This window comes from Gambusia affinis, linkage group LG20 (genome assembly GCF_019740435.1).
Source record: "Gambusia affinis linkage group LG20, SWU_Gaff_1.0, whole genome shotgun sequence".
Taxonomy (NCBI): Eukaryota; Metazoa; Chordata; class Actinopteri; order Cyprinodontiformes; family Poeciliidae; genus Gambusia; species Gambusia affinis.
Genome location: NC_057887.1, coordinates 5,552,250 through 5,577,967, shown reverse-complemented (window position 1 = coordinate 5,577,967; position 25,718 = coordinate 5,552,250). Strand labels below are relative to the sequence as shown.

Below are 25,718 nucleotides of genomic sequence, written 5' to 3'. Positions count from 1 at the left end.
AACACAGTTGAAAATATCAATATTGTCCAATATTGTCAACTTTGAAACGATTAATAAGATTTCACCAGCATATTATCAGACTTCATCAAGTCAAAATCTGCCCACTAAATGATCAAAACAAAAAAAAAAGATTCCAATAGAAATGTTCTGCTGTTGCACATATAACACAACCAGGTCATATTTTTCCCTTTTTTCTCCTTTATTTCCAATTCTTACAGTTCCAAAGACTAAAATTTTAATGTTTTAATCCACTTTTCACTGTCTTAAGCTCCTGTGTTCATTCTGTGAAAAAGAGGATGCTCCTTTTTGTAAAATGTCTAGAAAATCTTCAGATATTTAGAAAAAGAAATTGTTTTAAGTATGTTTAAAATGCATCAGAGTTAATGTTAATGTTCACTAATTCCTCATCTTAAATAACTATTCATCACATTCACCACTGGTAGAGTATTGTGATTCGGTCTTGCTTTTCAGTGGCTTCTGAAGGTTCATCGCATAGCGTCATAAAGCTAAATCGTATGTATGAGATCATTAGCTAAGCCGGACGGCCACAGATTTCTTCTGCTCTCAATCTACTACTGAATGTGGGTCAATTCTACTGAATTTTTGGAATTGGTGCTTAAATGTGAAGATTTGCTCATGTCAGCATGCCAAGTGCTTGAAGTGACTCCAGTGGAGGGCAGTCTGACCAATTTTCTGATTCATCTAACTAATAGTTACTTGGCCACTTTGTAGACAGTCATTAGCTGTTTCCATTCAACATATATAATTGTGCAGAAACTCTTTCTTATATAAAGTTTTGGTGTTGGGATCAGGTGATTTTTCAGTCGTATCGATATTGGTGCATTTCAAAAAACTGCAACAGAAACACTTTTTTTTTTGCATCATATGAGTCGTGATCAACAACCGAACGTCGCCACTGGTGCAAACTATGAAGAAGACAACAGGAAGTAGTTGGAGGATGAATATGTGGCATGTTTTTAATAACTTGTTGTATGAACTAGCTTTTTCAGGTGTGATTTTAATTGCGTTAGTTGTTCAACTGAAACACAGCAGTTGCGAACTTGTGACTTTTGACATTAGTAGAATATTGTCAAAGGTTTACATGCATCTGTGATGGAAACACTGCAAACTGTGTATAGAGCCCTAAACTTTCATCCCAAGACAGTCAAATGTTCAATAAGTAGGAGGAAAAAAACATGAGTGTGACAGCATGGTGTAAGTAGCTTACTATATTTGTTTTTAATCTGGTATTCCTAAAAGCGGCCCTACATTCTTTTACATTCCTTACATTAACAGGGCACTCAGACATGTTTTGAAGACATTTTACATCTTTAAAAAACAGCATCATAATTCTAAAAACAATAATGCTGCCAGAGTGTTACTAATTTGCTTCTAATTTTAGCTTCAGGGCCAGAGAAACCACAGAGACGCTCCAAGTTAGATTTACAAAAAGTTCAATTCATGCGCACCCACAAGCCACTCAAACCGTGACATTTAAGGGATTCATGAATGGATTTAAATGAAATTATCCAAACTGCTCGTTTCAGTGCATTCAGGGTAAAGATGTGGCAGGAAACCATCACTTTTAGCAGTAATGCCCATGAATGTGGTTTTCACTGTAGGCAACCTTTTGGGATTTAAATGCTGGGTAGAAAAAGGATGAAGTAGTTGACCTTCAAACCGTTTGCTTTCTATATTTTAAGTTGCTTCTCCAGAGTCTATCAGACCATCAGGTGTGAAAACACAAATACTGGAATCAAATGGTAACTATTTTTCTGTGAGCATTTAAATCCCAAAAGGTTGCCTACAGTGAAAACCACATTCATGGGCATTACTGCTAAAAGATGTGTAAAAAAAATAAATAAATAAAGAATGATTTAATATGAATAACAGCTCCTTCCTCTCTGCTTTTAGGTTTCCACCTTTTAGGAACCTGAGCAGAACTTATGTTCAAATTAAAAACGGTAACAACAGAGGCGTCATAATGAAACATAATGGAAGTTTCCCAGTGCGTGATTAAAGCTTTCACGGCATTTAATCGTTTGCAGAGGTGGATTGAATGTTTGAATTTGATCGATCGCTTGGTCCATTCATTAGCAGAAACAAGAGAACAAAACCAGGGCAGTGTCAAATTATAATTACCCATCTGAGGTGTGAACATAACAGTGATTGTAGGACAGAGATTATTGCAAATAACATCAAGGTGGAGGTGAGAAAGAAGGGAGGAGGACATTTGGAGCAGCAGAGCAAAAACGGAAAGATGAATCTGTTTGCCTTTCATTCTCTCAGAGACAATGACCAAACTTTTGATTTATGGGTGAAAACAGAACACAGAAAGTCTCGTGTTCACTTTCCAACGACTTTGTAAAAGAACAACAGTAATATGAGGATCTACCAGGGAAAGAAAACAGCACAAAGTGGCTCCTGGTGACAGGTGACAGAAGAAACGAGGAGAAGCGGCATTTAGCATCTATGCACCAAAAATCTGGAACAAACTTCCAGAAAACTGTAAAACAGCTGAAACACTGACTTCCTTTAAATCTCAACTAAAAACCCACTTGTTTAGAGTTGTATTCAAAACGTAATCAATTGCAAATTTATTGCTTGAATCTGACTATGTTGTGTTTTTATTGTTGATTCTATGTTGCATTGTATTTTTGTGTTTGATTTGATGTAAAGCACTTTGAAATGCCTTGATGCTGAAATGTGCTATACAAATAAAGTTTGATTGATTGATTGATTGAGGTTGGGATCAAACTACGATAAGGACGAGGTCTGTAAACTGTTAAGATGCTTGAGGAAATTAGCAAAGGGGTACAAAGGTAAACTCAAAATCAAAATAAAGTTCTGCTCTATGATGAGTCAACGTTAAAATCATCTCTGCAAACAGACAGATGGTCTATAAAGACCTTCTGTGAGGTTCAGTTAAAGGTTTCAGCTTTAATTTGTGGAACTTTTCTCCCCTAACCTTGAAGGGTAACTGTGCAACCTTAAAAACCCGAAACTAATCACCTTTCTAATCTAAAGAGCGCTAGGACTACTGAAGAGTTTGAAATCATGGAAACACCAACCAATGGCATTTAGAATCAGCGATTTCCGACTGAAATACTGCTGTGAAAAAGTATTTTTGCCTCTTACAAATGTCTACCGTAATTTCCGGACTATAAGCCGCGACTTTTGTCTCAGGCTTTCGACCCTGCTGCTTATACAACGATGCGGCTTATTTATGACGGCCAGTAGGGGCGCTGGAGCAGAAAAGGTAAGCGTGAGACAGCTGGAATATATCTGTAGAGGAAGACTAATGCAACATCGTGCTTTGTGGATGAATAAAATTAGCTTGAACAGACCCTCATCATGGAGAATGCAAGAAGAAATGCATATGATGCAGCTTTCAAGTTAAAAGCAATCAAGCCGATAAAGAAGGAAACAGACACTGAGGAAGAAGACTTCCATGGTTCCATCAATGATCCCAATCCATGAAGGCAGATCTATTCAGTTTAATTCTATGCTTTGTGGTCTATGTGACGTCTTGCTGTAATATTTATTTTATTTTATATTTAGAATTCCTAGTTGCACTGTCTGAACTATTTAAAAGAAGGGTTGTTGCCGTTTGTTTTTGTCAGTTTTAGTGTATTATTTATTTTGCATCGCCTCTTCTACTCCTAATTCCACTGAACAAATTAAAGGCGTGTTGTTTTCACATGTTCAAACCAAGCTTGTGAAGCTATTGGTGTATTAAATGTGCTGCACTATATTTGTAAAGCGGCACATATCCATGTTTTTAAAAAAAGTTTTTTTTTTAGTCAATTCAGCTGTTTTTTCTGTTTCGGATCGTCTCGGCCGATACTTAACCTCAGATATCGGTGTCGGCAGTGAAAGAAGTGACTCGGTTCATCCCTAATCTTTATACATGTTATTGTTTTGGACAATAAGTTGGTTGGTAGTTCGTTAAAGCTACTTTCTGATTTCTTCTTGCTGTACTCCTCTCCTTGTTTACCAGAGTTCCTGGAGCAACATGTCTTCTTCTCTGCCTTCTCTGTCTCGTTTAGCGTCACGGGGGGAGATGGCGCTCGGCCCAGCAGTCAATAATGATGACACACCATTTGGCCCTGGTCCTAAAGCCGCTCTGCCCTGCATGTTTCAGATGTTTCCCTGCTTTGAAACACCTGATTCAGATCACTGCATTGTGCCTTCAGGACCAGGGTTGGGAAACACTCGAACCAACACAGAGACCAGCAACCTTGTGGTCACTCTACTGTCATTCTGCGATCATTTTACTATCAGCCGTTAAGCTGACATTAATGTTTCTGAACTCTTCGGACTGGGAGGAAGATTGGAATAAATCAAGAGAGTGTGTTATACCTGGTAAAGGAAACCTTTAAACATTTTCACATTTGGTCTTGTTACAAACAGGAAATGGGAGCAAGTGGGAAAATGCCTTAATTAGTTAAAAACAACTCAAAGTATGAAATGCTGCAAACTCACTCCACAAGACAAGTCATCCAGATCACAGGGGGAGTCGAGTGACAAATCATTTGGTACCAGACTCTCAGTAAAGACTGTAAATGTATATGTGTCTATAGCGGTGGTTTTCAAAGTGTGAGGCGCGCCTCCCCTAGGGGGCGCCAGAGCACTTTAGGGGAGGCGCAGTGCGAAGGAAAAAATAAACCAGAAAAGAAGCTATCTGGTTGCTGTCTACTGATGTGAGAGAAACGTCTTTTACGCACACGATCAACTCTGTGGATTTAGGAAAAAGTTGGAACTGTGGGGTGAGTGTGTGGAGCGGGGATCAGTGGAAATGTTTCCCACCTTAGAGGATGTTTTGGCCAGAGCGGGGCTGAAGGTGGAGTTTTTACAACTGAGCTGTGACATGGAGCTCATTTCACAGTTCACCGGGGCGCAGCAGCCATTGTGAGGCATTGTGCTCCTTGGAGGGGGGCTCACCCTTTCATACTTTGAAAACCCCTGGTCTATAGCAAAGACAGGATGATTTAAAGGGGAAGTCCAGAAGGTAGGAAGGAAAAAAAAGAGGAAGTCCGGATGGATGGAAGTGTGTACTTCATGTTTTTATGAAACACACAGTCTTCGATAATGTTATTGAACATCAGAATATTTACACAGGCAATATTACTTATTCTAGACTCCCCCTAGTGGCCTGGAGAACTTCTGTTTGTGGAGCAAGTTTGCAGCTTCCCATAGTTACAGTAGTTTTTGCTAATTGCAGTATTTTCTCTTTTGTTTGTATTTTTTTGTGGTCGCAACATTTTTCATTGGATATGATTTGTTAATAGTAGGTTTTTGCTTCTATTTTTATGACTGCAACATTTTTTATGCAGCGTTTTTCTGTTGGATTTGTCTGTTTTTTAGCGTGTCTGTTGCCCATTTTCACCAGTTTGTGACGCATTTCGCTGCTGGTTGTGCGCTTGTACTTGTCGGCCAAAGTACCAAGAACATTACAAAGTCGGTAACCTTTGTCATTAGTAAAAGTCCAAACGCATGAAGAAGGTTCTAAAGGTCTTTTAGAAGCAAACAGCAGATTAGAAAATGTTGTGTGGAAGTAAACTAAAACTGGAAATCAAAAAGTGTCTTGTCTATGTAGAGAAACATCTCTAAAGGTGACTCTAAATCAGGGGTGGGCAATTAATTTCTTCAGGGGGCCGCATGAAAAATCTGAAATATGTTGGAGGGCCGATCCAGCAATGACTCAAATTTAATCTTGACTCATTATTCATTTTCTCATACCTTTTGTTGTAATAAAATATTTAAATCATATTCTTTTGTTAAGAAGAATATTCAGTAAATATTAATAAAAATTAATTTGTGGTTTGGCTGAAGTGAGAATTAATACTATCAAATTAATAGTTTAAAAAAATATCACATGTGAATTTATTTTTAACTTTTTAATCTCTCCACAATTGAAATGGTGTGTGTTATATTAATCAACTGATCAACTGCATATATGAGCAATAAATGGTTTTAAGTGTTGGAAAAAGCCTGACGAACCTGCAGTGCTGCAACTTGAAGGACTAACACAAAAGTACCTCCAATCAGATGCAAATGAATGGGAAAACAAGTACCACAAAGTACTTTAAATGCAGCAGAAACTTAAAGAGGTACACACACAAAACTAATATCACTTTAGGTAACATTAAAATAACTCATTACAAAATGTAATTACAAAATGAAACTGTAATGACTTGAAAACTTGTAAGAACCAAAACTGAAATACTACAAGGAATAGACAGCTTCAAGTATCTTTGTCCTGGATTCTCTTTAATAAACCAACTTTTTTTCCTGTGAGATTTGGACACCCATCTGTTGTCACGCCCACCAGTTTGTCCCAGTTCAGACCCAAGCTTTCCAGACACGCATTTACCTCTACTAAGAGCTCACTCCCTGTTGTTGTCCCTTTCATTGACCGCATGCCTGCCAGCTCCTCCGTGATGCTAAATTCTGCATTGATCCCGAAGATGAGCAGCTGGGCAGTGTCCCGTATGTCACAGCTCTCATCCAAAGCCAGGGAAAAATACCGGTACTCAAAATCATTCACGCTGTCTTTCAGTTGCAGCACCAGGTTGTCGCGATGTCCTCAATCCTTCTCGTTACGTTTGCGGCGGGAGAGGGAGATGTTTTCAAAAGCGTCTTTATTCTCAGGACATATTAGCACTGCTTAATATACTCTCCGTCAGAGAAAGGTTTGCTCTTCCTGACAAACTTGCCTTGACTGCAGCTCCTCTAGATGCCAGGCGTTTTGTAAAAGTGTTTGTTGAGCTTGCAACTTGGCTACGAGTACAGACGACTCAGTGACGTGCTCTTTCTGAAAAGTTCTTGTATCTCTTCTGTGTTTGGTCACAGTGACGGTGGATATTATATTAACACAGCCATAACTAAACACACGGCCTTGCCTTTGACTTCAATAAAGAAATATTTCGCTGTCCATGCCTTGTTAAAATGCAGAATTCGAATCAACTTTTCTTTTTTACCGTGAGATGACATTTTGTGGGGATCGTGTATTTGCTAGCATCACCTGTTGCTGTGCGTTAGCATTTACGACGCATTTCATAAACGGTCCAAGCCCTTTCAAAATAAAAGACGTCTTTTATGCACACGAAAACAGCAGATGTTTTGTTTTGACTGGGGGAAGTAAACTGACAGGATCAAAAAGGCCATATCTTGTCTTAAAATGCCCAGGTCTGCTCTAAATGGTGCTTGACTTGAATACAAATGTGTGCAACAGTTTTTAGATTAGCATTTGCTTCCACATCACAATTATCCACTGCTCTCTGTTAGATGATCACTTCAAATCCCGATAAAATACGTAACGAAACATTGAAAGACCAAGAGGTATAAATAGTTTGACTTGGAAGGTGAGAGACGAGATAAGGGGTAACTATGTGTGTTTCCGTGGCAACTGCGCAATTAGCTGGAGGAAAACACCGGCATAGCTGAACCCACAGCTCTCCTTTTCCTCTCGGATCAAACTGAACAGGAAATCCCCAGAGGAAAACACGGTCGGACGTGGAGGAAAAGGTCAAACAGTCATGTCAGACGGCATTCTTCTCTTCTCCTCTTTGGTCGCATCACAAACACTTTTACCTCGACAAAGGGAGTCGCCTCTTAAATGACGAGTTCTCTCATTCCAGATTTTATTCCCACTCTAATGATTTGGAGCCAAACAGAAGAAAAGTTCAGATCCAGGAGAAAAGAATCTCCATTTAGGATGTTGATGCATTCCTTCAGTCCAGAGATGAGATTCTATCTGAAAACCTTACATGCCAAAAAAAGAGAAATAACTCAATCTTTTAGAACTACAGAAAACTTATCAAATATTAATATTATTATGTAAAAATAAAGTCTCTCTTTAAGCTCTTTGCTACCCAGTTATCAATCGGCTAATCTAAAAACATGCATAGAGAAAGCAGAAAGGGCAGAGCTTTTTACATGACAAGAAAATGTTTATTTTTTTTCACTTAAGTCATTTATTTAACTGGGATCTTTTAATGTATTTCTAATATTGCATAAAAAAGACTTAAATGGAAAATTTGCAGAGTGAGGGAATTTCTTATATGATTAATCATCAGAATAATTGATTAATCAATAACTAAAGAAAATGTTAATTGCAGCTTTAACTGTTACAGAAAATGAGAATCCTATATTGTTTACCTTCCCATGAATACTCTTTGTTGGTCCATCACATAAAGTTCTGAAAAAGTTGCAGAAAACTTTAGCAAGGCACCAAAAACGCCTTCGCTGTCGCCAAGACTCAAAGGTGCATTCACTGTCCTCATGGAAAGAGTTGAAGAAATATAAAGCTGCAGAGCCGCATTATACATCCAGACGTCCTGTTGATGTCATCTGCTCTTCATGGGCGCTACATGACTCTGATTTATTGCACCAGATCAACTCCTGCAGAGTGTGAATCCCCAAGCAAACAACCCTTTACTATCACAATGTAGAGTTTTGACGAAGACCTCGTCGTTTCCTTGGATACCGTATCTAAACTGTTTGCTGTTCACAACCTGTGAAGACAATTGGAAGAGGGAGCGCTTTGTTTCAGAACGTGTTTAAATAAATCATCGCCAGTCTTCCAGGTCCAGTGAAGGTATCAGGTCTTAACCCTGAGTGGCCAAAGGGAGGTTATTACTGATGAATGCAGCAGATTCAGATGAATTCCTTCTCCTGCATAAATAACACATGAACAGAGATATTTCAGAGAAACTCTGAAATCAGAGTCCGGAGCCAAGAGTCCGATATCTCAGGGACGGGAAGCCGATACTGGGACGTTTCTCTTCTGGGAGCATCTATAGCACTTCTTATCTTCAAGGACAAAACACACTGCTTTGTTGACACTGCTGCTGGTGGAGATGGGGAAATTAAAGAAGTCAATCAAATCCAGTATCCCAACGTCGCCGCATGTTGACACATCATTAACATCTGCTTTCTTTGCCATCGACATTTCTGCCATAAAATTGGCTAAACCCTCTCAGAGTTTTTCTCTCCCCTCTTTCAAACAAGATTGGTTGTAAATTTATTCCCATTGTTTGTGTTTTGGATTTAGTTGTCATTTGTCTCTACCTGCTCTCTTTCCGAGCTGCACCCGCTCGCCTGTGATTAGCTCTTTTGGTTCCTTTTGTCGTTTCCACCTCTCCTTAAGCATCTCTCTCTAATTCTGCACTTGGTCACTACATGGTTTCCACTCTCAGTTCTGTTCTCTTGCTTCTTTGTTTTCTGTTCATCATTAAAGAGACCTGTTCAACATGATCCCAATCAGCTTCTGCCTCCTAACTCGTCATACACAATGTTACCCGAGGTTATCTGGTCAAGTAAGGATTGGTGGACGGAAAAAACAAAAAAGAGAACTAAGTTTAGTGCAAAGTTTAGGATATAAATTAAAGTTTGTTAGTTTTAAAAATACTTGTGATGACCTCTTAGAGAAATGACCTCTTGAAGATAAGAAACAGAAGAAGGGAGAAGAAACAAGGTTGTAAGATCCAGCCATGCTTTCAAAGAGAGGGAGGTTGGAAATGCCAGAACATGAGCTGAACAAAAACAAAAAAACACTCAAGCTTTCATGTTTTTAAATGTCAAATATGTGAGATTCTTTGCTTTGCTCTTGACATTTTTTATTTTTTTTTTTAAATAAAATGACAGGTAAATACTCCCAATGCCTCACAAAAGCACTCGTAGTGCTGCTGGACGACAGGACTGTTATTTGTGAAAGTTAAATTACCATCATTAGACGTGGAACTGTTTGGCTGTTTTTTGTTTGTATTTCACTCACTGTATAATTTCAACTTTTTTGGGGGGGGGTCCGATAATTATAGTTACAGTGGAGAAAGTGGAAGTCTGAATAAACATTTCAAAAGCAGAATGTAGAAGAAATATATACAGCCCTAGATTTGAAGTGGTGCTCAAACATGACCAATCACAGCGACTGAAGCTGAAAGTGTTGAGAGTCTTCACGGTCCAATGGGCAATTTCTATCTTGAGACCGGAAAAAAAAATAAATAAATAAAAGAAACCCTATAATCTGTTGAGATGCAAAATGTATTTTAAAGCTTCTGAAGTAGAAACCATTTGTGTTGAAATCTCTTCAGAATCCCCCAATGAAGCTGCAGGATGCGACAGAATGAGACGCTCCAGTCCGGAGTGCAACAGCAATGACTTCAGGAGGATGGGGTGGTTTTTTTTAATGCCCTGGTTTTAACTGCCTGTGGGTTCAATGCCAGATTGTGTGCAGACAGCAGACACTCTGACACTGGGTCAGTGGATAAGTATTTACAAGCATGTGTTCAGATGAGAACGATAAACGCACACAGCTGTCCCGAGTCGGCGCAACAACACAAGCATAAATATTCTAAGTGGCGTTTCTCTGAGAATTTCATTCTATCGATTTCTCCCCCCAAACGTACCTTCAGCATCACTTTTTAATGACGTGAGGAGTGCTGCTTTTCTACCGTCTGACACAACCTCACCTTTACATTTATCTCTTTCCCCTCAGTTTGCCTGCAGAGGTTGGAAGCCTGTTCAAGGACTTAAAGTCATGCAGCCATATGACACTTTCAGATAAAGTCGCTGTGCCTTAATGTTTCCCAAATCACATGTCTGTTTTTCAAACGGTTGTAGCTTCAATCGTTGTGCTGTGGCAGCTGTAAAGGAAGCACACTGAGTCTTAGAAGTCATATTCTCAAGGAAATCTTTTGGATTACATGAGCCAGGCTTTGAAAATGTGTCGTCGCCTGATGTCCTTGAGCCTTGAAACGTATTCATATCTTTCTAACCTTTTTAAATGTTGTCATGTTACAACAAGGACCAATACTTGAATTGAAATTAAATAGATTTTAACACGTAAAAACCTTTTAACGCAATTAATCAAAATGTTTTTTGGTTTTTTTCATGCAAAAAGTCCCATGTTGGAACCTTTGCATTTGCACGTTTCTGGTACATCCCAAAATCTGACGCACATCTGCAAACAGTGTGCCAGTGGGCGTCTCTTGGCCCACTAGGGTTTAATTTTTGCTTCAATAAACGATCTGATTGGACGCTGGAAAAGATTACTGTTGTTTTCATGTTGCAGTTGAAGCAACTAGCTTATTAATAAAACTATTCAAGCATAAAATAGCCTGGCAAAGCTAAACATGAAGCAGCAACACAGACATCCCCAATGCTAACGTCAGCATCCACAGTCCACATTTCTAAAGAAGCTACATCAGGGGATCCTGGTGTAGCTTCATTCAAGGCTCAATAAGTGTAGTAGCACCTTTCACCAACCTCATGGTTGAAAAAACAGATTAAAAATATCATTTTTGTTGAACTTCTATGTCTATGCATTCAATATTTCAGCAGCAAAAAGAATTGACAATGTAGCTAATTTTGTCTACATATAGTTTGACTGAAATGTGATTAATTGCGATAAATTAATCACAGACCCTGCAATTAACATTTTAAACCAGTCCCACCACTAGACATCATGGTGTTTATCAGGCAAAACCAGGAAGTGGGAAAAAAAATTCATAAAACACTTTTTTTTTTTTTTTTATAATTAGAAATTAAAAACTTAGAGGGACCAGGGCAGAGAGGACCCACAACCGCCTGGCCTGGTAAGCCAACCATGGGAGGTCAGGAAGGATGGATGCCTGCAAGAGCCCAGCACAGCCTGATACGTCACCAGAAGCCATGGGCTTCCACACAAACATGACACAAACTGATTGTAAGATAGATCCCATACAAATCCAGAAACTCTTATGCTTAAACTTAAAACTTGTCCTCTAACTTTTGAAAGCACTCACTCTATGTCAGACATTGGAGCTTGTGTAACTCCTTATGGTCCGTCATGGGTGTAGGGACACCATGACGCTCAAGTACTGAAGTTTATGAGCCTCAATAAAACCAGATTGTGACCCCAAAAAGGATAGGAAAGTGTGTATGTTGTATATAAATGCTTCAGATCATAAGTGGAACCCACGTTTCAATGTTTTAAGACTTAAGTTTAAAGCAGGGTCAGAAGATTAACATGAACCAAGATAAAGAGGCACTCAATCCCCTTTCATCTCCGTAGGATCTTGTTTGACAGTAGAGGAGGGTGAGTTGGTACATTTATCGATTACAGGCGGTAGTTTCCGAGACAACACTTTCTGCAGCTATCGCCGGCAAAGCTTCAGATTTGCTACAATTAAAAAAGATCACCAATTCTCATATGCATTTCCCAAAAAGGAGTCGAATCAATGCAATCTCTGGGAAGGAGATCGATAGTTCTTGCTCTGTCTTGAGTAAGCAAGAAAGAATCAGTGAGAAACTGTCAGAATGACCTGCAGAAAGGGAACCTGAGCTTGAATCTGTCATGCACTGACCTTCAAACTACTTTTATTGGTAGATATTTGAAACAAAACATTGATTCTTTTCTGAATCAATGTTTCAACAAACTGATGCGACTTATATTCATAAATTCTAGAAATGTGACGCTTATTTTGTCTGCCGGAGAGACTCGATCACCCACTATTCTTGTTTGACGATGTTTCCAATAAAGCACAGAAAATTATCCTTCTGGTTGTTTTCATAAATAAAATAGAAGTTTTTTTGAACGTCAAACCTTTTTCTAAAGAGTCAGTGAAGAACAGTGTTAGGTAGTGCGGGAAAGACTTTCCCTTCTTAAAGATTTTTTGTGTTTTGACTTTTTGGTTTCAGATCAATGAACTGAAAAAAGAATGACCTGAATAAAGGCGGGAAAAATAGTTTTCAAAGGATAAAATTTTGAGAAAAGAAACAAAACTGGTCCCAATGTAAGAAAGTGATTGTGTTAAATTACAATTCAGCTGTGACTAATCACATTGTTTGGAAAGTAGAGTTCAAATTCTCTAGTGATAGCAAAGTCTGATTACTGCCGGTGTTCTATCAGATAGCCATACATGTCAGAATAGCATACATATGGTAAGAGCACATGCGCACGCATGCGCATTCTGCAGGAGGTCCGCGATATTGAGAGGAGTCGTCAGCTTGTCATACGCGAGAAGAGACACAATAAAAAGTAAGTAAATAAATTTAATTTAATAAGTAAACTACAAAACACGCCCTGTTTAAATTCACGTCCCCCAGTTCCTTAATATTTTTGGGTTGGATAACATGTCTGCTAACTTGGATAGCATGTCGTGTATGTGATATGTTAACCTGAAAAGCCTTCATGTTCCGGAGTAAGACAGGGAAGTATACTGTCCTCTCACCTTTTTAACATCTACATAGATTAACTTAATGTTGGCATCCACCGTTACCAACATTAAATGAATCAGACGTATGAAAACGCAATTTTTACCCACACTGAAACTGGGGCAAAACCAGTGTTTCACTTTTGAAACAAATCCTTATCTTCATTAATGTATATGAAAAGCGTTCATGTTAATTTTGTTTTTATATGTGCTTTACATTTACACATATTTAGTTTATGCAAATTGAGGTTGTTTTTGGAACATGAAGGCTTTTCAGGTTAACAGATCACATACACGAGTACAGCCACCTGGGTTATGTATTAGTCACTGTCAGTGTGACTTTTGCCTCAATTAATAAAAGACAGGAGATGTTCTTGAGTCACTTGAAGTCCCTGTGTTCACCAGGCGTTGCCAGGAAGGACATGGCATCCACCAGTGTTGTCAATAAAAAATTGGGATCTCTCAATTGCATTTAAACTCGCTGTTGTGTTTTCTGCAGTATTTCAAGAATTGCATTGTTGGATGCACATGCATAAATATGTTGATTACAAGGTTTTTTTGTATTAAATCGGAATAAGAAAGGATGGATATGAAGAAGCTTTCACTACAAACTTTTTGTTATTTATTTTAATTTTGTATTTCTTGTCCTAAGATCTGATATTTCACAGAAATGTCATATTATTGCAGCACCAGTTGGCGTGTTTAGTAGCAGGAGTAGGTGTGTTCTGTTGTGTACGCAGCTGCAGCAGGGTATTATTATATATTTGAACAATTTGCAGTGTCTAATGAATTGTCTTGTTTAAATGCTTGTTGATGCAATTTACATGTTTTCTTGTGTCATTTATAGCAAACATGGAGTGCAAATGGGGGGAAGTCTTCAGTTTTATTTCTGAAGGCTCCTACCCATTGACACTCAACAGAGGGAAGAGGCAAACTTTAAGAAAGTATGCCGAAAAATTTACCATCCATGGTAAGGTTTTTATATCTTAAATAAACATAACATCTTTAATTACAATATTGACATAATATGGTCATTGTTTTAATACAGCTGGTGACCTATTCTACGGAGCCTTACCCGAAAGAAGGGCCATACGGTCCAAAGAAGAGGCCTGGAACCTCTTCAAGGAGTTTCATGCATCCCCCTTGGGAGGACACACTGGCATTGTCAAAACACGCATTGCCATGTGTTCCCGATTCTATTGGCCTGGTATGACAGCAGACATTGAGAAATGGGTATGTAACAACATAGTTAGCAAAATCTTTATGGTCCAAAATGTCGTAAAACCTATAAACTGTAATGTTGTAAAGGTGTCTCAATGTGACCGGTGCCAAAGAGTTGGACCTCCCCTCCAAGTTGTCAGAGAACTTCAGTGCATAAAGGTAACCATCCACAGCAATTCATGAAGTTTACCACCTCTAGGACATTGTTGCTGATAACATTGTTGTCATCCCCAACAGGTGTCAGGGGTGTGGGAGCTGATCGGAATTGATCTGACAGGTCCCATGCCCCTGACATCTTGTGGCAATCAGTATATCCTGACAGCTACAGATTACTTCTCTAAATGGGTGGAGGCTTTCCCTCTCAAGACTAAGACCGCTGAGGAAGTCTGCCAAAAATTATGTTCTATATTTTACCGGCACGGCTGTCCTCAGCGTATTCTCACTGACCAGGGGCGAGAATTTGTGAACACAGTAAGCCGCATTTAATACTACATATATTTTTGTGAAGCCTCGGTATATGTAAAAGGTTATAATAATGTGCTTCGTTGTTGTTTTAGATGAACAGTAGACTCTGTGATCTACTTTCAATTCAAAGAAGCATCACTGCCGCCTATCATCCTCAAACCAACGGCTTGGATGAAAAGACAAATGACAACATTAAGCGGTAAGAAAGTTATTAGAAAACTTACATGTCTTTTTGTTTTGTTTTATATCTCTTAATACTTTCTTTTCATTGCAACATCTTTCTGTAGGCTTGTATCAATATACAGCTTCTTACAGCTATGACATACCATAAAAAATGCAACACATAAGCAACTTTTACAAATTGGAGTATGTTCTTAGAACATGTATGAAACTGTTCTTCTAGGGCACTGAGAAAACTAGTCAACAACAAGCAAGATGACTGGGACATGTTCCTTGAGGCCACTTTGTTGTCCTTAAGGTCGAAAACCCACACCACCACAAAATACTCGCCATTTTTTCTGATGTATGGCAGAGAGGCTAGGTTTCCTTCGGAAGTTCCTGTTGACATGCCGGTACGATTCTGTTACATTACATGGGTTTGTACTGTTTTTGCATGGAAATCCGAGTGTATTAAGGTTTTAAGTTTGTACATCATGTTAAAATTTCAGTACTTCCTCAAAAACATACCTGCATTAGCCAACACAAACACTACAGTCTTCCAGATTAGTAGGAATGAGTAATCTGAAAATAACAGGTGAGACTGAGTTTCTTTTAATTTCAGTTTTTTAACTTAACACCATTTTTATAACTACAGAGGCATTGGTGATTTTGGCTGGTAATTGCACTGTGTACCTGGAAAATACTTAATTCCTCCTGTACATCAGACATTCTGAACTTTCTTAATACAAAGTTTGATGTCTTGTTAGTTATATTTTGAATGTAAATGTGTTTGTGTTTTTACAATACAGTTGTCTTCTGTAGTCCTACCAGAGGACTACAGCCAAATTATTAAAGACAGAGACAACAGACAGGGGGACACAAAGATCCAGGTGGAAGAGAATGTCGAACTGGCTCAAAAAAAAATGAAAAAAGCTTTTGCTGGCTGAATGTTCGGAGATTTATAGCTTTGGACAGCTATGATTCTAAGACGTTTTTGGTCAGAACACATGAAATTTTATTAATGTTGGGTATTAAGAACCAGTTCCACTGTTCTGGGAACTGTGGAAGTCTGTGTGAAACCTGTTGATCTGTTTTGTTAATATTCTAACAATCAAAAACACAAGATGGCTTAGGAGCATATCAACGAATTTTTCATTCCAAACGGAACAAATTTTCCCTTAGGCTATACCGGAACAGTCCAAAGCATTAAAAAAATCCAAATATATATGACATACTAAATTGCAGTATTTTCTGTTATGTACTAGTATAACATGATGGCTTGTCAACAGAATATAAAGAGGTAGTACTTGACTATTTTTGGTAAAGTACACTCTAAATGCCTTTATTTGTTCCCAGACAAGGTGGAAGAGTACTGTGTGGAATACAATATGCTTCACTGTAATGCTTCAGAGAACATCATTGACATGGTAAACAACTAAACTGTACAACTTAACGCTTCAAACACATTACACTTGCTAACTCATAACTGTTTTCTTTTTCTGTCCACTTCACAGATACAGTGTGACTGCTGCTCAAGGTGGACACACAAAGAATGTGCCACAGACATGGGTGACATGTTCAAATGTAAAAAGTGTAACTTAAATTAAACAGTTTTACCCCACCAGTGACAGTGTGGATTATTAAAAATACAGAAGTAAAATGTTCTACATTAAATATAGTACATCATACAACTGATGTCATTGGCATTAATCAGGAAGTACATCATACAACTGATGTCATTGGCATTAATCAGGAAGTCATACAGTGGCTAATAAAGTGTTATTACATTAGCAGCTTTATGACGATCTAACACCGTTTTAATAAAGATGATTAAATATAAAATATGGTGAAATTGCCGTTGTTCTGTCAGATAGCCATACGCTGTCAGGATAGCACACATGCAGTCAGTACGCATGCCCGCGCATGCGCATTAAGAAGTCCGACCGTCAGTGGAGTTGCCAGTTCAGCATACGCAACAAGTTATGACGAAAATAAGTCATTAAATTGTTTATAATATGACACAATATGATAACTAGATAAATATACATGCGTTGTCATGGTTTCAAAGTGTATTTAAAGCAGGTCTGGCTGCAGCTGCAGTCAATTACAACACAGGCCCGTGTAAAACTCATTAACCTACTTAACCGCTAAGTCAGGATGCCATATAACTGTTAATAACAAAGTGTATGATGATCTACGTCATGATTCTATGTTGCTGATTAAATAAAATCATATGGTAATGACTAACGTATACATGTCTGAGCTAAGCGTATGATGATCTGACAACGCATGGCTATCTGACAGAACACCAGACCTGTTGGGAAAAAGAGAACCGATCTCACAACAGGAATCCAAAATCCTAAGAATCCAAAGATAAACACATTATGAACTAATATAAATAACATTAACAGCTAACAAAACGTCACTGACATTTATTAGAGATCTACCTCTCAATAGTTAAAAGAAGAAAAAAATCAGAGACGCTGGACTAAAATCTGATTGGCATTTAACTGGCCAGTCATTCTTCCAGCCTCTTAAATGTGGCTGAGTTAGAACAACCAAGCATTCCTCTGCAGCAATGTGAAAGTCTCATTACCATTTATCAAATGCTTCATGGCAGTTGTTGACACCAAGTGGGGGACGTCCAGTAATTAGATTTAAGAGGCAATTGCATAAAATATTTAATTAGAAACTGGTTTGTGTAAGATTATGTGTTTACTGTGGATCTAAAATGTATTTAACAATCTAAAACAGATTAAGTAACTGAATGCGGTTGCATGAGACCAGGAATGTTGTCTCGTTCTAATAAGCAGTGATCTCATGTCAATAAAAACATCTTTAGGAGTTTTACAAAGTTGCATATATGCAGTGAGGAAAAATGTCAAGTCTAAAGCTTAAAACAGATCATTGTTCCTCTGAACAACGAATCCTCCCGGTTCAGCTCTGTGTGAATATCTCCACTGAAGAACGGACGCAGTGAGAGACTCTCAACCAGCTACACATGAATGGAAAAACCAGCAGAGCCAAACCACAAGCTGCTTTAATATGGGCAATGGAGGACCAGAGGCTTGTTATGAAGAAGGGGGCATTTTACTGTGTTGTGGGGAGCAATGGTGGTAAAATGTTTCCCTTTGGGATAAATATTAATTTAATGAGGTCATCTTATTGCTTATTCTGTCAAAACCAATAAACTTTACATACTCATTTAGATTTTTTGTGCATTTAGCACACTGTATACATATATATGCTCTCATTTTGCTTGTTGCCTTTGGCTCTTAGAACTAAATAATGTTAACAGCAAACACACTTGGGTACATGCCAGCTCAAGGGGAACACTAATTACTGCTAAGGTTTTAAATTTTACCCAAACGCTAATGTTCGCCCGTGACGTGTGTAGCGCGCTGGTTTGATGCTATGAAGCTTACAGGACAATGCCTGCCCTGTAAACAACCATCGTCCATTGCCAAGAGGAAGTGCTGAGCCGAGCAAGATGGCTGTTAATGTAAATTCAACACCTGGCCAACGCGGACGGACCGAACGGCTTCATTCACTTCCTTTACTGCCGTTGCTGAAACTACAGGCAGACTGCAATTCTACAACAAAATCGAAAATCCCATGATTTTCTCAATGGGAGAAAGCCCAGACGGATCAATGAAGGGAGATGAGAATCGAGTGGATTTAGTTAAGATAGGAATAGAGGCTACCTAACCAATGAAATGGACTGACACAAGACTGAATCCAAACTAATGACATCATGCTTAAATGCAAAAAATATCACATTTTGGACACTCCGACTAGATACAAACATTTTTTCATTTATTTCAGTTTTATTTCATAGGGCAACACAACATACAGCATAATTGCCTGTCATCAACAGCGAAGTGGAATCCAGGTTGTGCACCAAGTCTATAAATAGAAACTCGTGTCAGAATGGAAGCATACCAGTCGTGACAGTACTTCACATGCTGACAAGCCACAGAAATATGGCTCTGTAATTGGAGCATTTTACTTTGAAAAACAAATGCACTCAGAACAGAGAAGCAATATTATTATATAGAAGTTTCTACCAGCTGAATTTGGTAGTTTACAGAGTTGCAGTTATTGAGTTGTAAAAAAGAGAAGCTGTATGCTGTCATTAGGAGGGAGCTCCCAATGTGTCAGTGAGAAGCTGGAAAATCAGAGTTCTTGAACCTGCTTGAGGCAAAAGCCTTCAGGCAAAACCGGCAGCAACCAGCATGACAAACTCAAATTACTGACAGAAGTGGAGGCTGTCAAAGTCCACTCCTACTATGGGCAACAGGCTTTGACGAAGAAAGAAAAGCATAAATCTGCTTCTGCTGCAGTGATGTTTGTGCTTTCACTAACTGAAGTCAGCAGCAGTTATTGGGGTAAAAAGTTTTTTATCCTTCCAAAAACACATTTGTTATAAACCTTTTTCCAGAAACAAAACTAAAACCCAGTCACCCACAAGGAGACATCTACTGGTCAAAAGGAAAGATTCTGTATTAAGGGGAAGGAGTTAGTTCAAATAACAACTCTGATAATGTCTTTGAAATTTGTAATTTCATATCTGAACAGAAACTAAATCTTTACATGACTGAGTGAAGACAAGATGCCTGAAACTCAATATCAATATTGTTTTCCTGACTACAGGAGAACCAAATCCCACAGTAAGATGCTTTTTATTACTATGCTTATCTTTTGAGGCAATGGCTGTAGTCATTTTTTCTGTAATCGATAGGTTGCTGGTTCAGACACCCGCTCCGTCTGTCTCTGTCATTATGTCTGTGAGTAAGACACATCATTCGCCTTGCCTGCTGTTGGTGGTGGTCAGAGGGCCTGGCAGTGCTGGTATATGGCAGACTACAATGTGGTAGCTTGCCACCATCAGGGTGTGAATGTGTGCGTGAATGATTGAATGAAGTATGGCACTTTGGGGTTCTCTAGACCTGATAAACTAGTACAGCCATTTACCATTTATCTAAACTACAAAGTCAATGAGAACAAGTAAAGAGTTAAGTATTAGTTTAAGGCCAGTGACCTTATTCATGGAATAGAAAAATGATCAATCCATTCATGATTGGGTTCTACGTGACAGGGAGGGAAATCCAGATGTCCTTCCTCCTAGGGTTAGGGTTAGCTAACATAGGTTTATGGGTAGTTGGATTCTCCAGTTTGGTTAGGGCAGTGTTTCCCAATTCCAGTCCTCGGTTCCCCCTGCTCTGCATGTTTTAGATGTGTCTCTATACCAGAACAGCTGATTCAAATGATTGCATGACATCTTCTGCAGCCACCAAGTACTGCAGGAGCCTGTAAATCACCCAAAGATTCAATCCAGGTGTGTGGCAGAAGGGAAACACCTAAAACATGCAGGCAAGGGGGCCTGAGGACTGGAATTGGGAAACACTGGGTTAGGGCAGTGTTTCCCAACCCTGGTCCTCAAGGCACACTGTCCTACATGTTTTAGAGGTTTCCCTGCTTTAATGTGCCTGATTCAACTGATTGCAGTTCAACAAACGCCTGTTAATCAGTCATCAATTGAAATCAGCTGCACTGAAACAAGGAAATACCTAAAACATGCAGGGCAGTGTGCCTTGAGGACCAGGGTTGGGAGACACTGGGTTAGGGGATACCAGGACAGTCCTGGTCCACAAGGGATCGGTTCCTTCAACAAATTGTGAATCTGTGCTTGAGTCCTCGCAGTTTGAAATCCCTGAAAGACCTTTAAAGAGAGGCTTTCAGGATGTATCTTGATTAGATGCTGTTAAAATCGTAAAAACAAGTCATTTTGGGGTGGGGAGTGGGATAGTCTGACACAGAACACAATGTGTCATTAACCCAGAAGTTACATTAACAAACTGAGGTTATAGGTGGTGACGCAACCCCAGCAACAACGCAAGATAAGATAATAACAGGGCAGAAAGGAAGATAGCAAAAGAGAGGTTTGACCACTTCTGAAAGGGCATTTGCACAATAAAGGGGATTGTAAGGCTTAAGCATTGATTGATTCTTCTTATAATCAATCATTGTATTATTGTTCCATGTCACCCATTGTGTAAAACATGTATGCATTGTTTGATTGTTGCTTTTCTCCCTGTGGGATGCTGTGAGTGCAGCAAGTTGAACAACGGGAACGTCCTTGCATAACAGAGCCTTGAGTCATTAGTAAATCATCAATGGAGAAAAATAGTTTTGTGATTTATTGCCACATGAACACAAACTCTGTTTATTTTTGGTTTTGTTTTTTAACTCAACAGCACCCAAAGCACCTCGGCTGAGGAACGACAGATCTAAACAGAGCTTCCCTGGACAGAGCTCCAGACGTCTATCCCTAAAGGTTTGTAGCTCCGTCTCTATTCACCAACCTACAGCAAACAGCCCATTACATTTGCCTGGGACCAGGATCTTGTTCTTTCAGTCGAGATACATACCTCATGGTCATATGTAAAAGTATGAAAATAAAAATGATTAAGGCAAAGATTAGCTCTATCTACGCATCTCTTGCTCCACCCTACCATCACAAGATGCCTACTGTAGTTTAACTACACCACTTTAGGTAAAGACTTACTCCCAATATGAAAGGATAAATCTGCATGTTCTACTATTACTACTGAAATGATCTATCAGTAAAAAAAGAACCACAAAACTACATTGTTTAACTGAATAATTTTTTACAGAATTAAATTAAGAATATTTTGTTGTCCTTCCCCTCAAATGTATGGTATTCCATCCAGAACCAGCTGAGCAGAGATACGTCTGGAAAGTTGAAACCGGAACTGCTTGAATCTTTATTCAATGGCGCCCAAATCAAGTCCTGGAGAGGTACCATGCTTCTTCAACTCTTCAACAGACCTGAATCAAATATCTGAATTCCCTCTGCAGCAGTCATCAGGCTCCAGGGAGGCCTGGTATTCATTTGATTCAAGTGAGTTATTGAAGGGAAGCATCTTAAGATAGTAGTTCTTGATAACCGGACTTGGGAACCCCTGGTTTACGCTAAAGAGTAAAACAAAAAAAGAATTATATTTACATAACTGTACAAAAAATTCTTAGATATATGTAAATGTCATCTTTAATAGAGTAACCAGTAATCAACTTTACCACTCCCAGAGCAAAACAAACAAAGAAATATTTCAAACTGTGTTGTTTAGGTTCATCTTCTGATTTCTCATTTGCTTTTTCTTACCAGCTCACAGGAATCTGACCTTTCCCCGAGAGGGAAGCTCCACATTTACGACTGTAAAAATTACAGAAGCACTCTGCTGTTAATGAATAATGCATACGAGTAGAACAAATGCACTGCAATAAGTCTGTATGTCTTCATTTATCTACTTTCCCCTGCCAAGAGGGAACAGAGAAAAGTTCATTTGACACGTTATGCCGATGATTCCGTTATGCTTTCTTGAAAATCCCCCCTTGGCTTTGCTGATTTATTTCCTCATTTTATCTACCAGGAAAGAGACAAGCGATCCAACTTGCCAGAGCAACAATGAATATGCGATATCTATAGCTGTATTTTTAGAACGGGTCGAGAGAAGGAACTTATCAGAACCATGCTCCCTGCACAGAGAGAATGTAATCTTATGTCTGTTCCTCATGGATATAATATGGTAGACAGATTTTGCCCACTTTTTGGGTGAGGTTTTTATTTTACAACATGAACACGGCACAAAGACTTGACTGAAACAATGTCCACATTCCGCCACATGCCCAGTAGCTTCCTGGGACACTTTGTCAAAGACCAGAATAAATGTCGCAGTGTATTGGGAATATGAATGTTTTATATGAATGGAACAACTCCACTAGTCAAAGAGGTTATTTATGTCTTTTGCCACTGTGGCAAAATATATACTCTGCTTAGAGTTAACACGTCAATACATGCTTTCCAAAACATAAAAAAAAAATAAATCCCTGGATCCTACAATGCCTTATTTCTCTCTCCAAGTTTCAGTCTTCCATCATAAATGTCAGTGTGCATTAGGTAACTAGCGTGTTCCCTTCCAAGCAGTTGGCAATGCAGTTAACATTTTATGCGCTTCTACAAAATAAAATGGCCTGCACTCTAAAAATTTAAGAATGTAGTCAAAGTTGTGCAGTGCCAAGCAACAGAACTCACCATTCAACTGTCTCACATTTTTCCACATTACTTAAATACATTCTTAGACATTCTTCAGGGATATTACATAATAGACATTATGAAAACTCAATGTAATGAATGAATGATGGAGTAACAAATGACAGAGTATTTTTCAACATTTTTCTTGTTGGAAAAAAAAGTAGCTAGTTTTGGGCATCGGCAACTACACTGCCAGCGTCTCACGGGACAAAGTTAGTTGCATTAACTCTGAAGAACTAATCACTAACATTAGTTTGACTAATGCAAAAACACTATACCAAAAAGCAGTTTGATTGATTTGTTGGACAGACCTGTGAAGACGCTGTTGCAGTAATCAATGCGACTGAAGATAAACGCATGGATGAGTTTCTCTAGATCTGGCTGAGACATTAGTCCTTTAATCCTGGAAATGTTCTTCAGGTGATAGGATGCCGTCTTTGTGACTGTCTTTATGTGGCTCTGAAGGTTCAGGTCAGAGTCTATCACTACTCCCAGGTTTTGGGCCTGATCGCTGGTTTTTAGTTGTAATAACTGAAGCTGTGCACTGACTCTAGATCGTTCCTCTTTAGGTCCAAAAATAATAACTTCAGTTTTGTTTTTGTACAGCTGGAGAAAGTTTTGGCACATCCACACATTTATCTGTTCTAAGCATCTGTTCAGTGATTGGATGGGTTCAGAGTCACCTGGTGAAACTGTGTGCTACAGCGATGCATTCTGGGTACAGAATGAACATCATTTGCTGCACCGTATCACGGGTGGAGAACGTGAGGAGAGGAAACGGATCATAAACAGTTTTCTCCCACTTCAAAATAGGAGCATGTATGCAAGTGAAAACAGTCGATACCCAAAGCTTCAACACAAATGCCGAACTTTAGTCAACTGAAAGTTCACAAAATGATCAAGTGAATTAATCTGGAAAAATCCATTTACGGGAAGCTAAGTGAGCTAAATGTTTTCAAAGTTAGCAAAAGCGCTAAAGTGCTATTGGAGGATTAGCGGAAGTGTACCAGTACTCTTTCCAGTTGATTACCAATGTAGCTGCTCCGTTGTATTGGTGTGTCCTGTGAGATGCTGGCATTTGAGGCTATTGTGTAGTAGTGCCGCACTTTGTAGTGCGGCACTACAAAGTGTAGTGTGCACTTTTGTAGCTGCTGCTACAAAGTGCCACCCCAAATATCTGTCTCAATCCCACTTTGTTCTTGGCGTCCTCTTCTGTGTCAATGACCTTCTGCACAATCTTCCTGAATTAATCTTTCTGATCCTCCCACTTTCTTCCTCCCATGCACCCCTCCTTAGCAGAACATATCTACTATCTCGAGTCTGCACATGTCCAACTCATCTAACCTAGATATCTTACACTTCATCTCGAACTGCTAAACCAGAGCTGTCTCTCTAATTTTCTCATTTCTAATCCTGTCCATTTTGGACACTTCCTGTGATAATTTAGTCATCTTTTTAGCTCCTCCGCCTCCAGGGAAGCTAACCCATCTCCAGAGCAGATGTCACTGCAGATAACACCACCATGTAGTTACCCTTTCCTATTTATTGTCGCAGCCATCATTCTGTCTCAAATCCTCCCTAACAAGCATCACTTCTGCTCTCTTCTTCATCTCTCTTGTTCTTTGGGAGCTAGATGAGTTCCTCTACCTTCAGAAAACCTCCGCATTTTCCTCAAAGCATTCATCACGTTCACTTCCATCCACATATTCTGACTTTCCTCTGGTGCCTTTTCTCATCTTTGACCTAGAGCATACCTCAACATCTCCCGGCTCCCTTCCAATGTCTCTCTACTCTCACTACAGACCTGACCCGTTCGGTGAGCCTGTCCATCACCACGGCAAACGAGACGAGGTTCACATTTGACCCTTCACCCCATACCCGCAGTGTGTGAAAAGCCTTCAAAAGTTGTTTGCTAAATTGTGGTAGAATAATGTTACAAAAGTAAAAGAAAAAAAACATATTTCTTTAACTTATAACTTGAGGTTATTACAACCTGTATGGACCTTACCAAGCTCCGCCCACAACTGACCCAGGTGACCGTAAGTCTCACAAGCAAAGCCTGGCGGCGCGTTGTGTCTATGTCAACATGACTGGATTAGTGCATCATTTCTACCGGATTTTCACGATATATCAGCTACTACAATGGACAGAGGAAATAAGTTCATGTCATCATCTGGGAGGAGGTTACTGGTTTTTCAGTCACAAGCTGGTTGCAAATCTGAGGCCAGCAGGTGTCAGTCAGTTATGGTAGATCTGAAATTTGGTTTGATGACCTCAATATAAGAAGTTACAGACTGATAAGAGGAACCAAAGAGCTCTGTTACGGTAAAGAAGCCATTTGTTTGTTACACCACATCTTACAGTGGAAATAAGAGATTTTTCCTCATTTTAATCTTGTTTCATGTTAGGCTCACCTGGGGTAGTTGTGGTCAAAAGACTAAATCTTAATTAACAGCTTAAAACACAACCCTATGATACTGACATGCCTTCCTGCTGCAGGACGGATCAATACAAATATATAAATAATATCAATACCAAATTAGTATTGATCTCGATAT

The 25,718-nt window shown here is 39.0% G+C and overlaps 1 protein-coding gene and 1 long non-coding RNA gene across 6 annotated transcripts in view; one reads left to right on the top strand and one right to left on the bottom strand.

Annotated features, from left to right (window-relative positions):
- Positions 1-21,963, top strand: part of LOC122822965 — a 77,040-nt gene extending 55,077 nt beyond the window's left edge. Inside the window, exons 5-6 of the long non-coding RNA XR_006369253.1 lie at positions 21,302-21,381; positions 21,779-21,963. This is a non-coding gene — a long non-coding RNA (uncharacterized LOC122822965). The remainder of the gene's footprint in view (positions 1-21,301; positions 21,382-21,778) is intronic.
- Positions 1-25,718, bottom strand: part of LOC122822964 (urotensin-2 receptor) — a 73,194-nt gene that overhangs the window by 23,859 nt on the left and 23,617 nt on the right. The gene's annotated exons all lie outside the window — the stretch shown is intronic.